We start from the raw sequence: 10,672 nt of genomic DNA on the forward strand, positions 1-10,672 counted from the left end.
TGTTTAAAAACTTACTTAGAAGCTGTCAGTTTTACTCTGTTGAAAAGGTAGCTGGAAAGCCCACTGTAAGTGGGAAATAAGACCCTCCCCCCCTCCCCCTTCTTTTGCATATGAAAAGACCCTTTACACAAACAGGAGCAAGCTGGAGAAGGTAGCTGACGGTATTCAAATAAAACTTTGGGGCTTGGTTAGGAGTCTGAAAATCAGAGTAATGTTATTTAAAAAATAAGCAAAACTATACATTTATTTAAAAAAAAACTTTATGGGCTATATAAATAGATTATCTACAAAACATTTATACAAAGAAAAAATGAGTGTATTATGGCCCTTTAATGTTCACTCACAGTGGTTACCTTATAAATGACAGTCAGCATAAACCACTGTGAGTGAACATTAATGTGAAAGTAGTCTTTTCCTTACCCAAAGACAGTTAAAGGGACATTACACCCATAATTTTTTTTTCATGATTTAGAAAGAGCTTGCTTTTCTAATTTACTTCTATTATCTAATATGCTTCATTCTCTTGATAGCCTTTGCTGAAAAGCATATCTAGATAGGCCCAGAAGCTGCTGATTGGAGGCTTCACATAGATGCCTCGTGTGATTGGCTCACCCATGTGCATTGCTATTTCTCCAACAAAGGATATCTGAAAAATAAAACAAATTAGATAATAGAAGTAAATTGGAAAGTTGTTTAAAATTGTATTCTCTGGCCCCTATTTATCAAGGTCTGGCGGACCTGATCCGACAGTGCGGATCAGGTCCGCCAGACTTCACTGAATACGGCGAGCAATACGCTTGCTGTATTCAGCATTGCACTAGCAGCTCACAAGAGCTGCTGGTGCAACGCCGCCCCCTGCAGACTCGATTGTTCTCGAGTACAATCGGGTTGATTTCCGGCGATGTCTGTCCGCCTGCTCAGAGCAGGCGGACAGGTAATGGAGCAGCGGTCTTTGTGACCGCTGCTTCATAACTGCTGTTTTTGGCGAGTCTGCAGGCTCGCCAGAAACACGGGGCATCAAGCTCCATTCAGAGCTTGATAGATAGGCCCCTCTATCTGTATCATGAAATAATTTTTTGGGGTTTAATGTCCCTTTAAGTATAGTACAACAAACATCCATTACAGTTGCTAACTTTATATTTTTCATACTTGTCCAGAAAAAAAGAAATTTTACATTGAAAATCGCTAACCGTTTCCTTGCTTCCTCTGCCCCCTGCTCTCTTACTGGTTTCTGAATGTTAGAACTAATAGTGTCATTAGCCGTGCTCGTTCTCGATATCCTATTTTGTGGCGCATGCGCATTGATACGAGCTCTGCTACGATATTGTTGCTAATAACTGGATTTCCTGCAGTGGTTCAAATGCGCATGCATCAATTGTGAACGTGCATCCGATAATGGATAAAATTGCAGGTTTGCCGCATGCGCATAGGAACATGTGGGCGTGAAACCAACACGCCCATGGGGGACAAATTAGATCTTTAGAATGATCATTCATCATGAATACCCCCCAAAAAAAATTAGAATGCGGGCGGAGAGTCGGCTAACCAGACGGACGGCTTTGCATGAGCAAAAATAAGTATAAAATTCAAATTTACAAAAAATCATCAATGAAAGTGCTATTGATTTAATATGATTTATGTAAACATAGATTGCGGGCTTCTCAACTTTACTTTCACTTTAAGCACAAGAAAGCTGCAAAATGTTTAGTTTTTAGAATGATTGTCTATTGTTCGTTACATTAAAGTTGATTTAAAAAAAAAAAGCAAACAAACAAAAAAAAAAGCTTTAAGTGGAGGTCACATGTTTCCTGTCTAGAGTGGAGCTCCAGTCTGCAGCTAGACCTTCTCGACTCAGGGGCTGAGGGAGTATATCCCGGGGAAGAGGAGACCCTACGGCAAATGGGAGGTTCTTGTTACAGCATAAACTTGGGGAGGAGAAATTCTACCAACACAAAAAACACCAGGGCTTGAGGGTGGGGATTGTTTATTATTTCATAAAGGGTAAAAAAAGAGAACTACTGCGGGGGGGTTGTGGGAATGGCTATTGTGTTAGTGAATGAATGTTAAAAGCGACAGTTTAGTGTGTGAGACTTGAGTTAGTAGGGAGGAGGTCCTGCAGAGGTGATCCAAGGTCTGGGTAGGGGAGATGTAATAACACTCAATGGCTTTGTGGTTAGGTCAGGTAGACACACTGCCCACATGCATATGCTTAGGAAAGAGCAGGAATGCAGTGTCTGGGAAATCCCTGCTCTGTGAGGAATTTCTACTTCTGTTTATGGCTTTGTACTACAGTGTTTGTCTTGTATTCTTATTAACACAGAAGCTCAGGCGACTGAAGAACTTATCCCGGGTGCTTATAAAACGCTTCTACTGCATTTATATTGTTTTGTTTTAAATCAAACCATGTTTTAGCCTGATGTAAATGTGCTGGGAAATATTTTACTTTACAGGACATTAGAAGTTGCAGACAAAGGACCTGTGAGGTAATTTTGGGATAACCACATATTTTGTAAATAAGTAACATGTAAATTATGTAATACATTGGGGGAGGACCAAACAAATAAAGACAATGTGGGGGATATGCAGGACAATAGTTATGTAAAACGTAATGACAAAGCCAGCTGTGATGAGAAGAACTGGGTGGTAGTGTGTGACTAATACAGGCTGGACTGGAACCAGAGAGAGATGATGTGGATAATACCTACAGTGGTGAAATAATTTGAACAGTACACACTAGTGGGAGATATGGAAAAAGAGTGACTGATTTGGAAAGGGATGAAATATATTATAAGTGAGATGATGTATTTTAGCGAATGCAGATAAGATGTTGTTGATGATATGACTGCTAAAGATTGGAGTGAGGTTTGTGGTGGGTGATGAGATAGTATGGTAGGTGGTATCTTACAGGGACTGGGATGAGCTAAAATGACTTCAGAGATGAGAAGCTGTCTGTGCAGAATAATATAGGGAATACAGGCTGATATGGACTAGGATGAGATGATGGATCTGATACAAACTAGGATGGGAAGGGTCTGGCTGAAAGAGAGCATGGTGAGAGTTTTTGTTGAAAAGGCAATAGCAAGAGGATGTGTCTGAGAAGGATTGGAATGACGCATGACTAATATGGACACAAATGAGTGTTTGTAACTGATACACACGGGACTGAGATTATGTTGCTGATAGGAATTGACATGAGATGATGTTGATTATGGTCTGCAAAGATGTACTGAAGTAACCTATATGGTGTATAAACTGCAAAGGCATGAGGGCTAGAAAACAGACACTGGCATAAAAGTGGTGAGATTGCATATGTGAGATTATTTTGGAAGAAATAATGATACATTTAGGCTTTTATGAAAGATTAGTGCTGACAATAATTAGATTGACTTTTGTCTTCTGGAGTGGGATGAATATTAGAATGAAATATTTAATCTCATACAGGCAGATATTTATGTTTAAATATTTTTATTATGTTTTTTTCACAACATGAATACAATAAAAAATAAACTGTTACAGAAAGTAAATGAGTCAAAGCCCCTCCAGATAGGGGTAAGTTGGTATTATAAGCTCATACAAGTATCTCTTGACATGACAAAAGAAATAAAAAAGATAAAGAGGGAAGAGTATTGCCTTAAAGTAACAAAAAGGAAAACAAAAAGGCAAGATAAAAAATAACAAAAATAGGGGAGGAAAAACAAACTTTATACCCACACATATGTTGTATATATCAATTTCATATATCTAACTTTACGAAAAGTCTTAAGAGTTGCTTTAGATAAGCCACATGGCCCTTCACACTGTTATTATTGTACACAGGTGTTCCAATATTCCCAACATCCAAATCTAGCAACTTTATTGTATTGCATTTAAGTGGTGCTTGTGTTATTCAGGATCCAATGGAACCATACTTTCTCGAATGATTCTCTGGTGTTCATGATCCATGAGGCAGATTTGTACATTCTAAATGTGTTATTTATCTTATTTCTCACTTCCATCCATGATGGTACCCCTGTTTTCCAGTGGTATGCTATTGCTGTTCTAGTGATCGTGCACAGTATTCTAATAAAAGTATTAATTTCTTTGTTATATTTTTTGTCACCTGTGTGTAACAAAGCTTGAGAGATACTGAGCTCTATCTCCTCCTCTAGGATCGAGCTAAGTAAGGCGGAGAGGGAGTGTCAGATCTGTTTTACCCCTTCACAGTCCCACCACATATGTTTGAAGGTGCCTCAGTTTCCACATCCTCTGTAACATAAGTTTGATGCGGGTTGTGACATATGGGAGGTTATGTTTGGTGTGAGATACCAGCGAAATGCAATTTTAAGGGTATTTTCACGTAAATCTGCACTAATCAACCCTTTTCCAATAGAGCTATATATATTCTCCCATGTATGTTTGTCATAAGTGATGTTAATGTCATCTTCCCACTTAAGCATCAGGGTTGTCTTGGGGGCGTTGTTGTCTCTCTGTATAGCTATATATAGGATAGAGATTGTGTGTTTAGGTCTAGATGCATGTAAATACGTGTTTTCCAGTGTTGTAGGGGGAGAGGTCTTAGTGTCACCCAGGTATTTTCAGATGGAGGTGGACATCTGTAAGTACTGAAACCACCTTATCTCTATCAGTGTCAGTTTGTCTTGGATCTGAGTGTAAGTCATGAGTTTGTTGTTAAATAAAGCGTCCGCTACTCTATACAACCCTTTATTGGCCCATTTGTCTATAGTGGTATGAAGCTCTTGAGGCAAAATTTTCCTGAGAGGTATCATCACTGTTTGCGGGAGTAGTACAGTGTGGTGATCTGTTATCTATTTTTTAACTTGTCTGGTGGATGCATAGATTGGAGATCTATATATAGGTGTATTACCTGTTTGGTCATTCCATAACATGTCATCTCAGGCAGATATTTAAAGGGACACTGAACCCAAAAATTTTGTTTCGTGATTCAGATAGCGGATGCATTTCTAAGCAAATTTCTAATTTACTCCTATTCTCACATTTTCTTCATTCTCTTGGAATCTTTATTTGAAAAATCTTTATTTGGTGAACAACCTGGGTTGTTCTTGCTGATTGGTGGATATATTCACCCACCAATAAACAAGTGCTGTCCAGGGTCCTAAACAAAAAATTGGCTGGCTCCTTAGCTTAGATGCCTTATTTTTCAAATAAAGATAGCAAGAGAACGAAGACAAATTGATAATAGGAGTAAATTAGAAAGTTGCTTAAAATTGCATGCTCTATCTGAGTCACGAAAGAAAAAAATTTGGGTTCAGTGTCCCTTTAACCCCTTAGTGACCAGAGCACTTTTCCATTTTCTGTCCGTTTGGGACCAAGGCTATTTTTACATTTCTGCGGTGTTTGTGTTTAGCTGAAATTTTCCTCTTACTCATTTACTGTACCCACACATATTATATACCGTTTTTCTCGCCATTAAATGGACTTTCTAAAAATACCATTATTTTCATCATATCTTATCATTTACTATAAAAAAAATTATAAAATATGAGGAAAAATGGAAAAAAACACACTTTTTCTAACTTTGAACCCCAAAATCTGTTACATATCTACAACCACCAAAAAACACCCATGCTAAATTGTTTCTAAATTTTGTCCTGAGTTTAGAAATACCCAATGTTTACATCTTCTTTGCTTTTTTTGTAACTTATAGGGCCATAAATACAAGTAGCACTTTGCTATTTTCAAACCATTTTTTTTCAAAATTAACGCTAGTTACATTAGAACACTAATATCTTTCAGGAATCCCTGAATATCCATTGACATGTATATATTTTTTTTTAGAAGACATCCCAAATTATTGATCTAGGCCCATTTTGGTATATTTCATGCCACCATTTCACCGCCAAATGCGATCAAATACAAAAAATTGTTCACTTTTTCACAAATTTTTTCACAAACTTTCAGTTTCTCACTGAAATTATTTACATACTGCTTGTGCAATTATGGCATAAATGGTTGTAAATTCTTCTCTGGGATCCCCTTTGTTCAGAAATAGCAGACATATATGGCTTTGGCATTGCTTTTTGGTAATTAGAAGGCCGCTAAATGCCACTGCGCACCACACGTGTATTATGCCCAGCAGTGAAGGGGTTAATTAGGGAGCATGTAAGGAGCTTTTTGGGGTAATTTTAGCTTTAGTGTAGTGTAGTAGACAACCCCAAGTATTGATCTAGGCCCATTTTGGTATATTTCATGCCACCATTTCACCGCCAAATGCGATCAAATTAAAAAAAAACGTAAAATTTTTCACAATTTTAGGTTTCTCACTGAAATAATTTACAAACAGCTTGTGCAATTATGGCACAAATGGTTGTAAATGCTTCTCTGGGATCCCCTTTGTTCAGAAATAGCAGACATATATGACTTTGGAGTTGCTTTTTGGTAATTAGAATGCTGCTAAATGGCGCTGCGCATCACACGTGTATTATGGCTAGCAGTGAAGGGGTTAATTAGGTAGCTTGTAGGGAGCTTGCAGGGTTAATTTTAGCTTTAGTGTAAAGATCAGCCTCCCACCTGAAACATCAGACCCCCTGATCCCTCCCAAACATCTCTCTTCCCTCCCCTACCCCACAAATGTCCCCGCCATCTTAAGTACTGGCAGAAACTCTGCCAGTACTAAAATAAAAGGTATATTTGGGCTTTTTTGTGCATTTTTTGTTAGCATATTTACATATGCTTCTGTGTAGGGATCCCCCTTAGCCCCCAACCTCACTGATCCCCCACTAAACAGCTCTCTAACCCTCCCCCTCTGACTTAATGTGCGCCATCTTGGGTACTGGCAGCTGTCTGCCAGTACCCAGTTTAGAGAAAAAAAATGCTTTTTTTAAAATAAAATATGTCCCTTTTCTGTAGTGTAGCTTTCCCCCCCCCCCCAAGACCAACCCCCCACCCCTTCCAGATCCCTTAGATGGTAAAAGTAAAAGTTTATTTCATTTTTTTTTTACTTTTACTTTTTTACTTTTCTGTAGTGTAGCGGTTCCCACCCGCTCCCGCCCCGTGCACGCGCCCGCCCGCCACCCCCCGTGCACGCGCGCGCGCCCGTGCGCGCCCCCGACGGTCCCGATCCCGATCCCGCCCCCCGTGACGTCACGCGCAACACCGATGGCCGCCCACCCGCCTCCCAATTCGGCTCCCACCCACCAACGATACCGGCCATCGATGTCCGGTGCAGAGAGGGCCACAGAGTGGCTCTCTCTGCATCGGATGGCCATGTATGGTTATTGCAGGATGCCTCCATATCGAGGCATCACTGCAATAACCGGAAAGCAGCTGGAAGCGAGCAGGATCGCTTCCAGCTGCTTTCCACACCGAGGACGTGCAGGGTACGTCCTCAGGCGTTAACTGCCTTTTTTTTGAGGACGTACCCTGCACGTCCTCGGTCATTAAGGGGTTAATGATATGACTGATATGTACTGGAATTAAATCATGTGGCTAGCATAAACTGCCATGATTTGTGTCTGATAGGGAGTAGAATTAGGAGTGGTGACTGTCAGGAACTAGGATGAAAAGTTGCTGCTGCCAAGTATTACAACGAGGGTCATGGTTTGTAGGAAGAGGACTGCTGTTTTGTGTCAGTCAGTAATGAGATGACAGACTGGGGTGATATTGTGTATCAGACAGCAGCTGAGGTTAAAGACTTCTGTGATATTCTGTGTCGGATAGAAGCTGAGGTGAAAGACTTGAATTATTTTTTGTGTCATTCAGCACTAAATGTAAAACAAGCTATTCTGTTTTGAGGCTGCTGGTTAGGACGCCCATATTTAATGGGATAATGTTTCCTAATCTATTTTAGAGAAAGGCATGCTGTTCTTTTTGTATATGAATTGCACATTAGAGGTAGATGCAGAAGTTGTAACAAGTTGTGAGCTATGGTCAAGTTGGTGGACAAAATCTACATTAACACCAACATATCAGCACAACACATCATAATGATGAATTGACCATCTTCCCTCTATCCTGCTGTGGTTAAATGGTCACTGTATATGGAGGATTTGTTATCCCATTCTAAACACTGTGATTCGTACAATAGGGGAACATGGTTTTTACAGAATACCTTGCCCGCTTGCTGACTCCAAAGCAAACATTTATATTAGATTTTACATATTAATTCCGTTAACCACTAAAGATGTATAACATAGCTGGTGCTCTCACCCCCATTCTTACACGACACTCCTCATGTGACATAATTCTTACATGGTACTGCAGGGATTAACTAGTGCCATTACACATTGTTTGCTAAATGTATATTTCAGTAAAAGGATCTGTTTACACAACTTAGCTGCACCCACCGACAGAAATGAGTAGATAGAGCATGGATAAAACATCTCTCCTAAGTTTCTGATTGTAGTGTCTCAGCTCATTTCCCCATCACCAGATATTGTTTGTCACAGGCATCATGTACTCTGACCTTGTATTAATTCTGTGCTGTCACCCTAGTGAAGCAGTGTATTTTAGACTGTGCATTGTCTTTATTGTGCTGTCACCCTAGTGAAGCAGTGTATTTTAGACTGTGCATTATCTTTATTGTGCTGCCTCTTAGGTTGCGGTCTTCAATCCGCCCGATCCTATACGATCGGGCTGATTGACACCCCCTGCTAGGCCGTGAATCTGCAAGGGGCGGTATTGCACAAGCAGTTCACCAGAACTGCTTGTGCAATGATAAATCCCGACAGCATATGCTGTCGGGCCGGCATTTATCGATGTGCGGCGGACATGATACGCTACATCATATCATGTCAGCTCGCACTTTGATAAATTGACCGCCCTTGTCTTAACTTCAAAAGTTATGTCTATTTCCACTCCCCCTGTATCATGTGACAGCCATCAGCCAATCACAAATGAATATACGTATATTCTGTGAGTTCTTGCACATGCTCCATAGGAACTGGTGACTCAAAAAAGTGTAAATATAAAAAGACTGCACATTTTGTTAATGGAAGTAAATTGGAAAGTTGTTTAAAATTGCATGCTCTATCTGAATCATTAAAGTTTAATTTTGACCTGAGTGTTCCTTTAAAGGGGTCGATTTATCAAAGGCTTCGCAAGCCTTTTGGCCCACTACGGCTGCAGGCTCTCACAAGAGAACCTGCACGCCTTATTTAAAAGACCGCTGCTTTCCTAATCTTTCGCCACCTCTAAAGTGGCAAATTCAATCTCCGCTAGTACGACCTGGGAGATTGACAGCTCCTGCCCGTGCACAGCCAATCACACGCACAAAATAGCGTTCATGTGCAATGCTGAATTCCGCCAGAGGCAAGCTGCGGCGGACAGGGGCGCGTATGTGTGCCCCTGTCTGCCTCAGCTTGATAAATCGCCCCCATGGTGTTCTGTGAAAGTTCAGGAAATTTGTCTATTCACAGTAACAGTTTGTTGCTTCTGTTTCTAGAGGGTACATCCAAAAACCAGATGTCTCCAATTCATTCTTTGGTCCTGTCCAATCTAGAAGTATGGAACCTGCTATTATGGAACCAGCTTAAGTGGTACATATATAGACTAATACTAGTGTAAACACATTGTTCTGAGGGTTCCTAGCAAAAGCATTATAATGTATTAAAAGGACAGTCAACACCAGAATTTTTATTGTTTTAAAAGACAGATAATCCATTAATTACCCATTCCCCAGTTTTGCATAACCAACACAGTTATAATAATACACATTTTACCTCTGATTACCTTGTATCTAAGCCTCTAGAGGCTGCCCCCTTATTTCAGTTCTTTTGACAGACTTGCATTTTAGCCAGTCAGTCCTCACTCCTCTGTAAATTTACGTGCATGAGCTCAATGTTATCTATATGAAACACATAACCTAACACCCTCTAGTGGTGAAAAACTGACAAAAAGCAGAGTCGGCCTTCAAGGTCTAAGAAATTAGCATATGAACCTTCTAGGGTTAGCTTTCAACTAAGAATACCAAGAGAACAAAGCAAAATCAGTGATAAAAGTAAATAGGAAAGTTGTTTAAAATTGCATGTCCTATTTGAATCATGAAAGTTTTTTGGACTTGACTGTCCCTTTAATCATACTTCTACACTGACTTTCTATTCTCCATATTTTTTTATCACCATCCTCTTTAGCTCATGACTTTGATATTCTTTCTCTCTAGGCCCCTGATGATCGAAAGTGCTCTGAGCAAGCCTGTCGAAATATTCCAAGCTCCCGACATAGATAGCAACAGTGGCATCGCCGAGAGGTGTTTACTATACATGACGGCGAAAAGCCGAAACGCGTAATCCATTTACCTACTTGCTAAGATGATTGTCTAAATTATGCATTTTATTTATGTTTTGCATACAGCAAATCAATAAAAGTAAAATTTTAGCCATTTTTTCCGGTGCTCCGAAATCATTTCTTTTCTCACTCTTCAAAGTTTGGCCGTTCAGTGAGCACGGATAATACACAACTTATCCTGCTTGGTATTGGTTAATAATAATACTGAGCGGAGGAGTTTACTAATCATTGCTCGAGTGACTCTGTGCTGAATAGCGGGTGCCATATTGGAAGAGGAGCAGGCAGCGTCTCCTGAAAGAGGACACAGAACAGCAGCTGCAGGGACCTGAAAGTGATTCCAAGAACCGGGTTAGACAGCGCTTCATTTATATATATGTATTAAAGCGCAATTGCAATAACCCTGCTCCTAACACTTAACATGTGTTAATAG

General features: G+C 40.0%; 1 long non-coding RNA gene across 1 annotated transcript; it reads left to right on the forward strand.

Annotated features, from left to right (window-relative positions):
- The first annotated feature begins 1,829 nt into the window (after window positions 1-1,829).
- LOC128655435 (uncharacterized) lies at window positions 1,830-10,336 on the forward strand. Its single transcript, XR_008401794.1, has 3 exons — window positions 1,830-1,973; window positions 9,401-9,494; window positions 10,118-10,336. It is a non-coding gene; the product is annotated as an uncharacterized LOC128655435 (long non-coding RNA).
- The last annotated feature ends 336 nt before the right edge of the window (window positions 10,337-10,672 follow it).

The sequence above is a fragment of the Bombina bombina genome, chromosome 4 (assembly GCF_027579735.1).
Source record: "Bombina bombina isolate aBomBom1 chromosome 4, aBomBom1.pri, whole genome shotgun sequence".
Lineage (NCBI taxonomy): Eukaryota > Metazoa > Chordata > Amphibia > Anura > Bombinatoridae > Bombina > Bombina bombina.